Source organism: Melospiza georgiana, chromosome 33, assembly GCF_028018845.1.
Source record: "Melospiza georgiana isolate bMelGeo1 chromosome 33, bMelGeo1.pri, whole genome shotgun sequence".
NCBI classification, from domain to species: domain Eukaryota; kingdom Metazoa; phylum Chordata; class Aves; order Passeriformes; family Passerellidae; genus Melospiza; species Melospiza georgiana.
The window spans coordinates 1,279,081-1,289,679 of NC_080462.1; the positions used below are offsets into that span (position 1 = coordinate 1,279,081).

Sequence of the window (10,599 nt, forward strand, 5' to 3'; positions counted from 1 at the left end):
ATATATAAAACCAATATATAATAATATATAAACCAAATATATATATATATACCCAAAATTATATTTTGGTTTTATAATATATAAACCAAATATATATAATATATAAACCCAATATATAAATAATATATATAAAACCAATGTATAAGAATATATAAATCAAATATATATAATATATAAAACTAATATATAAATAAAATATAAAACCAATGTGTAAATAATAATATATACACCAATACGTAAATAATAATATATAATCAATATGGAAATAATAAGACATATAACCAATATATAAATAATATATATAAACCCAACTGATATAATAATATACAAAACCAATATTAAGATAGCAACACATAAGACCAATAAATAAATAATATCTAAACCTATATATAATATATAACCCCTATATATAAATAATAATATATAAAGCCTATATATAATACCTAAAACCAATATATAATATATAAAACGAGTACATAACTAATATATATGCAACCAATATATAAATAATAATATCTAAAACCAATATATAATATCTAAAACCAATATATAAAGAATACCTACCCCAAATATATAAATAATAATATATAAAGCCTATATATAATATATAAAACCAATATATAAATAATATCTACCTAAAATACACAAATAATAATATATAAACCCTATATATAATATATAAAACCAATATATAAATAATATCTACCTAAAATACACAAATAATAATATATAAACCCTATATGTAATATATAAAACCAATATATAAATAATATCTACCTCAAATATATAAATAATAATATATAAAACCAATATATAACATATAAAACCAATATAAAAATAATATATAAACCCAAACAATGGTACTTCAGACAAGCACAGCAGCTGATGTTCTAAGACACCAACACTTCCAGTCACCTCCTTCAAAACCACAATTTATCTGTGAAACTCTTTTAAATAATAAGTGAAAAATAAAAAGTATGTGATTATTATAATTTCCAAATTATCCATGTGACATTTCAAATGATGGCTACAGATTTTAATATTGAGCATCGAATTAATTTTTTTATTTATTAACAGAGCCCAGTTAATCCAAATCTTGCAGGTTATGGATTCACTGGGAGAGCTGCAGGCAAATGAAAGCCAGGAGAAAGCACCCAAATCCCAGCAACATTCTGGATTTAATTATCTGAGGACCATCATTAATTAATTAATTATCTGGAGGAAAATAATTCCATTCTTTTGCACCAGGAAAGCTGAGCCTGAGCCACGTGGGCATCAGTTTACAAACACAGCCCAGAATCCACAGCTCAGGGAGAGAAGGAATGGGGGAACAGATGCCAACGCCAAACATTCACACACAGATTGTGCTTCCTGAGGCAGGGCAAGAGGAAAGGCCACACTTCCACCAGCACAGACACTGACAGGAATAGAAAATTGATTTATTCAGCAGAAAATAATAGAGGGGATCATCTTAACTACAGCAAATTGGAGTCAGCTCTAAGGCTGTGAGGGTCCCCAGACCCTGAGCTTCCCTCCCTGCCACAGAACAAACCAAACCTGTGCTCCTTGGCATTTTATCATGCTGACAAAAATCAAAAATGCCAAAATCCCAGAACTGTTTGGGCTTTGAAGATCACCTCATCCCACCCCTGCCACCTTCCACTAACCCAGCGTGCCCAACCTGTCCTGGAACCCTTCCAGGGATGGGGCACCCTGTGCCAAAAGCAATTCCTCCCATCCTGTCCCCAAACCTTTCTAAATTCTCTCTCCATCTTTCTTGCAAGCTCCTGAAAAGTTATTTGTTGTGAGGGGCATTCTAAGGAGAAAATGTTGAAATATCTTCAACGCTTATCATTTTTTGAAATGAAATGGATCAGCAACAGGTCTGAAAAAACCTAAAGTGCATCACGGGGCACCAAACCAGCCTGAATCTTCTGTCCTCACCTTCCCTACAGTCATGAAATCATTTATTGAGTCATTAATTGTGAGCAATGGCATGGGAAGATGCCATGAGCTCAAAATGAGTTTCAGATCAAGGTCTCAGGGAGCTTTTCTGGGATTTTTGGCATCCTGGGCAGACAAAACCTGGGGAAGCAGCAGCAAGGAGCTGGTTTGGGGTGGAGAAAGGACCAGGAATGTGAAAGGTGACACCAAGGCAGCTGCAGGGGACACAGGTTGGGGACAGATGCCAGCATTAGTGGGGACAGAAGAAATGCAGCCAGTCACAAAGCCAGGCTTCCCTGGCTAAGTCCTCAGAGAAAATAAATTTATTTCCATGTGCTCTGCGCACGTTATTCATGGGGTTTGTAGCTGCAGCTCTGGATTTCCAGCTCCACACATCCTCAGCAATCAAACCTGCAATTATTACTCATAAGAACAGAGGTAATTAGATAAAATCTCCATTTTACAAGGAGGAAAAAAAGGGTTTGAGCAGTGTGACATGGCCACAGAAAGTGAGTCAGGGCAATGTCAGTCCAACAGGACTCACCATGTCACTAAAAATGGATTTTTTCATGTACATCAATGTGCAAGGAAAAGTGGCCAGCAGGTAAATAATCCTGAGCTAAAGCCTGAATTTGTTTTATTCAAGTCCAAGGAAAAGAAAAGGAGCCCCACATGCCATCAAATCTGTGCTCACACAACTCTTTCCTCCTCTAGTGCCCGGAGTGCACAGCAGTGCCAATAATCCAGACATTTCCTCCCAAATAAAATTAATTAATCAGCTTCAAATACAAAACCAACAGCAAGACTCACACACTGACCTTCAGAAACTCAAAATGCAGAGTGGCAAAGAGCAAAGGAAAGGTGCTCACAAGAGGATCAGTAACCATCCCAAAACAAAGGGATGGCTCTCACAAACACAGAGCAGCTCATTCATTTATCCATTAATTACTCTCAACAAATTGCCAATCAGTTAATCCTGATTAGGATTAACTAATCAGGTCCTAATCAGCTAATTTCTGATTATAATTTTAACATCTATATTCCAAGCCTTGTGCTGAGTTATCCCTCATGGTGCTGTCAGATTAAACCATTATAATATATTGTAGTTAAGAAATAGTTAATTTCTGATTATAATACTTATATTCCAAGTCTTGTTCTGAACTATCCTCCATCCAAAGTGTCAGATTAAATAATATAATACACTATAGCTAAGAAATAGTTAACTTCTGATTATAATTATATTCCAAGTCTTGTTCTGGATTATCCCTCATCCATGGTGTCAGATTAAACCATTATAATACATTGTAGTTAAGAAATAGTTAACATCTGATTATAATTATAACATTAATATTCCAAGTTTTGTTCTGAGTAATCCCTCATGGTGGTTTCAGATTAAATCATATATATTGTAGCTAAGAAATAGTTAATTTCTGACTATAACTACAATATTTATATTTCAAGTCTTGTTCTGAGTTATCCCTCATGGTGCTGTCAGATTAAACCATTATAATATATTGTAGTTAAGAAATAGTTAATTTCTGATTATAATACTTATATTCCAGGTCTTGTTCTGAACTATCCTCCATCCAAAGTGTCTGATTAAATAATATAATACACTATAGCTAAGAAATAGTTAACTTCTGATTATAATTATATTCCAAGTCTTGTTCTGGATTATCCCTCATCCATGGTGTCAGATTAAACCATTATAATACATTGTAGTTAAGAAATAGTTAACTTCTGATTATAATTATAACATTCATATTCCAAGTTTTGTTCTGAGTAATCCCTCACGGTGGTATCAGATTAAATCATATATATTGTAGCTAAGAAATAGTTAATTTCTGACTATAACTACAATATTTATATTTCAAGTCTTGTTCTGAGTTATCCCTCATCCATGGTGTCAGATTAAATCATATAATATATTGTAGTTTAGAAATAGTTAATTTCTGATTATATTTATAACACTTCTATTCCAAGTCTTGTTCTGAGTTTTCCCTCATGGTGGTGTCAGATTAAACCATTATTAACATATTGTAGTTAAGAAATAGTTAATTTCTGATTATAATTATATTCCAAATTTTGTTCTGAATTATCCCTCATCGACGGTGTCAGATTAAACCATATTATATACTGCAGTTAAGAAATAGTTAATTTCTGACTATAACTACAACATTTATATTCCAAGTCTTGTTCTGGATTATCCCTCACCCAAAGTATCAGATTAAATAATTAAATATACTGTAGTTAAGAAATAGTTAATTTATGATTATAACATTTATATTCCAAGTCTTGTTCTGAGTTATCCCTCATGGTGCTGTCAGATTAAACCATTATAATATATTGTAGTTAAGAAGTAGTTAACTTCTGATCATAATTCTATTCCAAGTCTTGTTTTGATTTATCCCTCATCCAAAGTGTCAAATTAAACCATTATAATATTTTGTGGTTAAGAAATAGTTAATTTCTGATTATAATTATAATCCAAGTCTTGCTCTGAATTATCACCCGTCCATGGTGTCAGATTAAACCACTATAATATACTGTAGTTAAGAAATAGTTGATTTCTGATTATAACTATAACATCTATATTCCAAATTTTGTTCTGAATTATCCCTCATGAACAGTGTCAGATTAAACCATTACAAAAAATTGTAGTTAAGAAATAGTTAATTTCTGATTATAACTACAACATTTATATTCCAAGTCTTGTTCTGAGTTATCCCTCATGGTGGTGTCAGATTAAACCATTATAATACATTGTAGTTAAGAAGTAGTTAACTTCTGATCATAATTCTATTCCAAGTCTTGTTTTGATTTATCCCTCATCCAAAGTGTCAGATTAAACCATTATTAACATATTGTAGTAAAGAAACAGTTAATTTCTGATTATAACATTTATATTCCAAGTCTTGTTCTGAATTATCCCTCACCCAAAGTATCAGATTAAATAATAGAATATACTGTAGTTAAGAAATAGTTAATTTCTGATTATAACTATAACATCTATATTCCAAATTTGGTTCTGAATTATCCCTCATGAACAGTGTCAGATTAAACCATTATAAAAAATTGTAGTTAAGAAATAGTTAATTTCTGACTATAACTACAACATTTATATTCCAAGTCTTGTTCTGAATTATCCCTCACCCAAACTATCAGATTAAATAAGTATTTCTTAACTACAGTATATTATATTAATTTATGATTATAACATTTATATTCCAAGTCTTGTTCTGAGTTATCCCTCATGGTGCTGTCAGATTAAACCATTATAATACACTGTAGTTAAGAAATAGTTAATTTCTGATTACAATTTTAACATCTATGTTGTCTCACCCTTCACATGACACTGAAAACAAAATAAAAGTTTTTAAAACACCTCTCACTTGCCCCATCTCTAGGTCAGAAGAAAGTCTTACTCTGACAGATGGGATTGAAGGGTAACAAAACTTTTGCTGATTGCAAACCACCCAGTCCCAAATCCCTGCAAGGGCTCTCAAATCATAAACCAGACAAGGAAATCACATCAAACTCCTGCCCTCAGCTTCTGCAGATCTCAAATCCCTCCTGAAATTGTTCTTCCCCCAAAAAATCACCCGTGAAACATTTACACATCCATTCTGACACGTGCCACTGGAGCTGAGTGCTGCTCATTCATGATTTCCCTGATGCCTGCTTTAAAATTCCAGTTTTAATTCCTGGAATTCATCTTTATTCCCTTGATATCACATCCCAAGCCCTTTCTGCCCATTGCTGTCCCTCTGCTTTCCCAGAAAGAAAATCCCACATCCCAAACATGTGTCCCCACACCCCCTCAGCAAAATTAACTGAGATTTCCCCCTCTGTTCATTCCTCTGCTGCCTTTCTTGATCAAATCTCACTGTCAAGGCACATTTGGAAGGTGAAAATTTTTTCTTTTGGCTCTTTTCATTGCTTCAGCTCCAAGGGACATGAAAACCAATTGAGCTAAGTGTTAGAAATCCCAAAATATTGCTCCTGACTCTCAGAATATTCCTACTGACTCTGTGGCCTCCCACAGTCCCCTCTCAAATCCCTTGTCTTCTTTTCTTTGCTAAGGAAGACAAACCACACTCAAAAAAGTGAAATAAAAAGTGGAATGAACTTTTAAATTATTTATTTACATCACAATCCCTGAACAGGGGAAACAGGAGCTCAAGGCACCTGCACGAGCATCCTGGAAATGTTTAGAGATGAAAACATTTTTCAGGAACAAAGTTCCTCTCCCATCTCAAATTCCTTGTCCTCTTGTTTTGGATAAAGAAGACAAACCACACTCAAAAAAGAGAAATAAAAAGTAGAATAAACCCTTAAAATATTTATCTATATCACAATCCCTGAACAGGAGAAATAGGAGCTCAAAGCCCTTGGATCACCTGCACAAGCATCCTCAAAATGTTTAGAAATGAAAACATTTCTGAGGAATAAAGTTTCCTGTCCCATCTCAAATTTCTTGTCTTCTTTTCCTTGCTAAAGAAGACAAAACCACACTAAAAAATGGAATAAAGCTTTAAAGTATTTCTCTACAATCCCTGAAAAGGGGAAAGAGGAGCTCAAGGCCCTTGGATCACCTGCACAAGCATCCTCAAAATGTTTAGAAATTAAAACATTTCTCAGGAATAAAGTTCCTCTCACATCTCAAATTCCTTGTCCTCTTGTTTTGGAGAAAGAAGACAAACCACACTCAAAAAAGAGAAATAAAAAGTAGAATAAACCCTTAAAATATTTATCTATATCACAATCCCTGAACAGGAGAAACAGGAGCTCAAAGCCCTTGGTTCACCTGCACAAGCATCCTGAAAATGTTTAGAAATAAAAACATTTCTCAGGAATAAAGTTCCTGTCCCCTCTCAAACTCCTTGTCTACTTTTCCTTGCTAAGGAATACAAACCACACTCAAAAAAAGAGAAATAAAAAGTAGAATAAACCCTTAAAATATTTATCTATATCACAATCCCTGAATAGGAGAAACAGGAGCTCAAGGCCCTTGGATCACCTGCACAAGCATCCTCAAAATGTTTAGAAATGAAAACATTTCTCAGGAATAAAGTTTCCTGTCCCCTCTCAGATTCCTTGTCTACTTTTCCTTGCTAAGGAATACAAACCACACTCAAAAAAGAGAAATAAAAAGTAGAATAAAACCCTTAAAATATTTATCTATATCACAATTACTGAATAGGAGAAACAGGAGCTCAAAGCCCTTGGATCACCTGCACAAGCATCTTTAAAATGTTTAGAAATGAAAAACATTTCTCAGGAATAAAGTTTGCCTGACAGGAGGTAACAAATAAAACCCTTCCCAATCAGGAGCTGCTGGGTTTTTATTTCTGACAGACAGAATTCCCAGGGGAGCTGTCCTGTCAGGAAGAATATTGCACAGGAGCAGAGGAAAGCTCAGGGAAAGCACCTGGAACAGGACACAGATTTTTTTGGGGGGGGGAAAGCAGAGGATAGATCCAAAAAACACCCTGGAAAAATGTTCCAAAGGGAGGAAAATTGGGAAGCAGATCTCAGAGTTTCTCCTTTAAGCTGAGATTTTTAAGATTTTTAAGCTGGCCTCAGGTTTAATCACAAGGCTGGATTTGGAGGTGCAGGGTGATTCTGTTGCTTCCTTATTCATATGGAAATAAAGGCAAAAATTGCTAAAATCTGCATAAAAATCCGTGTGGAGCAAAGTTCCTCCACCCTCAGGCTGTGAGTGCCAACATCAGTGAGGGAAAAGCAGTTTGGGAATTCTCCTAAAATGTGATCCCAGCTGGACAGGGCGAGGCAGGAGGTGTCTCCACACCCAGGGGATTTTTCTGGATAAAATCCATTTATTTCTATCCATCCTGTAAAAGATAAGGGTCACAACAAACCAGAACTTCCCTTTTCAATCCTCTGGTTATTCCCAAGCCACCTGTGCACAGGTAAGGGACACAAAACCAGGGACAAACACAGATTTTGCTTTCTCAGAACAATCACAAAAAGTCTCATGATTGAGTTTTTTCCCTTTGCAAGCTGGAGATTGGAGGGGGAGAAGATGGCCACAACAGCAATTAAATTAAATTAATTTCATTTTAAAACAGCCAACAATCCCATAGAAAACAACATCTATTTTAAAATAACTTTAATTCAGTGACTCCATGTGCTATTGCCACTTTTCACTTGTCACAACAGCACTGCCATTTTTACCAATATGTCTGTCTCTTCCACCAAGGAAAAAACTTTTTATATCCTTTTTATATCATTTTTATATCCTTCAGGAGACTTTAAACTTTTGAAAACAACTTCAAAAAAAAAAAAGCTTCTTCTGGAAATTGTAACTCAAATTTTGTCACTGGTTACCATCACTCAAACCTTTTTAGGAGACTGCAGCAATGAATTCAAGCCCAAAAAGAAATTGTGGTAATTTTGTCTTTTAAACCAAGATGTTTCAGACTTAGAACTGTTTCAAATGATAAAAAAAAAAAGAAAAGGAAAGCATCTCTTTCATACTCTCAGCCAGCTGAGAAAAGCTTTGGGTAAGAACACTCCTCAAGAACTCAAGCAGGCAGACAGATGATGATTTTAGAGCCCATCTCTCCCCATATGTTCAAGCAGCTGCCAGAATTTCCCTGCTTCCCACAGAGGCACCAGGGATGATCCCAAGGCTCTCAGGATGACCACAGGATTCACCCCAAACCCCTGGAAAACAGGTGGAATTTGAATTACTTAGCAAGGAGGATAGGGGAAACAAAGCAGGGAAAAAGGGGCTGGAAATGAAAATTGAGGAGATTTGATGGGATGGGGGCAAAGCCACAGGTTCTGTCCCTGCTCCCAGCAGGTCCAGGGATGATCCCAAGGTTCTCAGGATGAGCACAGGATTCATCCCTGGAAAACAGGTGGAATTTAAAATACTTAGCAAGGAGGATAGGGGAAGCAAAGCAGGGAAAAAGGGGATGGAAATGAAAATTGAGGAGATTTGATGGGATGGGGGCAAAGCCACAGGTTCTGTCCCTGCTCCCAAAGCTGCCACCAGAACCAGGGATGATCCCAAGATGAGCACAGGATTCACCCCAAACCCCTGGAAAACAAGTGCAGGTGGAATTGAAATGACTTAGCCAGGAGGACAGCTGAAACAAAGCAGGAAAAAAGGGGCTGGAAATGAAAATTGAGGAGATTTGATGGGATGGGGGTAAAGCCACAGGTTCTGTCCCTGCTCCCAGCAGCTCCAGGGATGATCCCAAGGCTCTCAAGATGAGCACAGGATTCACCCCTGGAAAACAGGTGGAATTTGAATTACTTAGCAAGGAGGACAGCTGAAAGAAAGCAGGAAAAAAGGGGCTGAAAATGAAAATTGAGGAGATTTGATGGGATGGGGGCGAAGCCACAGGTTCTGTCCCTGCTGCCAGGGATGATCCCAAGATGAGCACAGGATTCACCCCAAACCCCTGGAAAACAAGTGCAGGTGGAATTTAAAATACTTAGCAAGGAGGACAGCTGAAACAAAGCAGGGAAAAAGGGGCTGGAAATGAAAATTGAGGAGATTTGATGGGATGGGGGTGAAGCCACAGGTTCTGTCCCTGCTCCCAGCAGCTCCAGTTTTCCCCAGTGGCTCTGACAACACCGAAAGTGAATTCGTGTCCCCAGGCCATGGGATGGAAACCCACATTCCAGGCAGCTCCCTGCTCCATAATTAACAGCGTGCAGAACCACAAACCGAGGGCCAAAGCAGGAGTTAGGAAGTCAAGAGAGCAAGGAAGAGAGGGACAAGGATGGGAACACGTTTTGGATTTTAATGAGAAATGCCAAGATAAGGTTCAACCACCTGAACCCAAATCACCGCCAATAAAGCTAAGACAGGATTTAAAACGCAATGAAATAATAAATAAAACGGAATAAACCTCCGAAGTAGCATTTTGGACAAGGAAGATCGCAAAGTCTACAAGGCACTGACCCAACAAACCAACCAACATCCCAAAAAACCCCAAAAGACCCCAAACCACCGCATCAATATTTGGCAGCGAGATCCGCCCGTCACTCGGGGCAGGACCGCGCCGTGCCCGGGGAAACTTCGGGGATGCGCAGCCCCGGGCACGGCCCCGCTCCGCAGGGAACCGGGACCCACGAGGGGCCCCCGGGGCTGCCCCCGGTGCCACCGGAGCCGCCGGGCCCGGCCGAGCGCGGCTCCCGCAGCCCCGCCGCTGTCAGCGGGCCCGGCCGCCAGCGGGGATCCCCCGCCCCTCGCCGCGGCGCCTGTCAGGGCTCCCCGGTGCCTCCCGGTGCCTCCCGGTGCGGGGACTCCCCGGGCCACCCTCGGCCGCCGGGGACGCCCCGCGCCGCTCCCGCTCCGGTTCCACGCCGCGCTCCGGGCCCTGCCGGGGATCCCCCCCCCGCCGCCGCCCCCAGGGATCCCCCGCCCTCAGCGGGGATCCCCCGCGGCCGCCGCCGCGGCCGGAGCGGGGCTGCGGAGCGCGGGGGATACCGGGGAGATGCGGGGGGGGTGCGAGGCGGCCCCGCGGCGGAGCCCAGCGCGCCTCCCCTCCCCCCGGGCCGCGGGCCTGAGGCGGTCCCAGTCCCCGCCCGCTCCTCACCGTGTCAGCGGCAGCGCGGCCGGGGCCGAGCACGGGCTGCTCCGCGCCGCATCCCCGCGGCCGCCCGGGCGCGGAC

At 39.3% G+C, this 10,599-nt stretch overlaps 1 protein-coding gene across 2 annotated transcripts in view; it reads right to left on the reverse strand.

Moving 5' to 3' along the window:
* The window catches only part of ASH1L (ASH1 like histone lysine methyltransferase), a 64,611-nt gene extending 54,012 nt beyond the window's left edge, over positions 1–10,599 (reverse strand). For both annotated transcript variants that reach the window (XM_058042725.1, XM_058042724.1), the window contains exon 1: positions 10,524–10,599. The gene's annotated coding sequence lies outside the window, so the exon portion shown is untranslated. The remainder of the gene's footprint in view (positions 1–10,523) is intronic.